Below are 1,517 nucleotides of genomic sequence, written 5' to 3' on the forward strand. Positions count from 1 at the left end.
ACCTTTCTGGCGCCGGGGGCATATTGATATAGGCTTATTCACTTGCCCCTTTTGAGCGTTACAATTCTTCCTAATATGACCTGGCTTCCCACAGCCGAAGCAAACAGTCACCCTCCCCCCTGTGTTTACAGTGGCAAAAGCAGCCGCCATAATCTCACATGTGATTCCAAGCTTCCATCAGCTCAACCAGGGAGGCTTTCGGATTTGGTAACGACTTCAGTAACTTCTTACAGTCCACATTGGCATTTTCAATTGCTAATTGTTGAAGTAAAATCTCCCTAGCTTTCTCGTTTTCAACCCGCTTTCCAAGAGCTTCCTGCAATCTTGCTACAAAATCCATAAACGACTCCTTTGGTCCTTGCATAATAGTCGTAAAAGCCTTTTGGGGTTTACAGGTGTCTGGAATCTTAAGGAGCGCTCACTTAGCAGTGTCCTTAGTGGTGTCCAAAGCTTCTCTTGGACAATCTCTCACCTGAGCAACGGGATCGGCTAGCGGCCTCGTGCCCATCAAATGATCCATAGTTAAGGCTTGCAGGGCTGGATTATTTCCCACTGCAAACCTTTGTAAAACAATTTCTAAACTCTGACACCATCCCGACTCCCAAAGCATGTATTGAGAAGAATTTAAAAGCAACTTAGCTATTGTTTTCAAATCACAGGGTGTTAAAATGTGACTTCCACAAACGGACTCAAGCAATCCCACGAAATAACGTGAACCCAGTCCTTTGTCAGCAGCAACACGGCACAATTCTTTGGTAACTGAAAAGCTGAGAGCTTCCCACTGGGGGTTGCCAGCACGCCCTGGATAGATCACCGGCACTGCAACAATGCAGGCTGATGCTGTGGCAGGTCAGGGTGGAATCGTGATATGCCCTGCCATGTCGGCATCCCCTTCGTCTAAAGCTCATTGTTTAATAGCTGCCCACACCACCCGGGAATCATGACCATCTGGTGGATATAGGTCCGGTTTCTCTTCGGGATCGAAGGGATCTAACTCAAAAGGATCTTCACTAAATGATGTTGACTGCAGTGGGCTTAAATCACACTCTCAGCTTAGGCACCGGTAGGGTAGGAGAGACAGCATCAAAAGGCAGGGGAGGGGCAAAGGGTTGAATTGAAGCGTTCATCTGCATTCCCGTATTTGTCTGCATTCCCTCCTTCTTTAGGTCTAAGGGATTAAATGCTCTCCCCGACTTCCCCTCTTGTTCTTTAACAGCTTCAAACACTCTTTGCCACGGTGCAAGCAAGCACTGTGCTTCCAAATCACCATTTGTAGAAAGATCCCACAAACAGACCCCTACTTTGTCCCATAGCTCTGACTCAAAACCAGTCATTTCCATAGTGTCAGGGAATTTGTCCGACCCATCTCATAAGTAATTCCAGCTCATAACCGGGTATCTCTTTCTTATGTTCATATCCAAATTCTTTCATGAGCTTATAGACGTCCCTTTCTTCGTGTGAACTTTGATTCCCCATGTTTAAGTTTCTCTGAGGTCACCTACCAATCTTGAGGAGAT

Source organism: Pogoniulus pusillus, chromosome 14, assembly GCF_015220805.1.
Source record: "Pogoniulus pusillus isolate bPogPus1 chromosome 14, bPogPus1.pri, whole genome shotgun sequence".
In the NCBI taxonomy this organism is placed as follows: Eukaryota; Metazoa; Chordata; class Aves; order Piciformes; family Lybiidae; genus Pogoniulus; species Pogoniulus pusillus.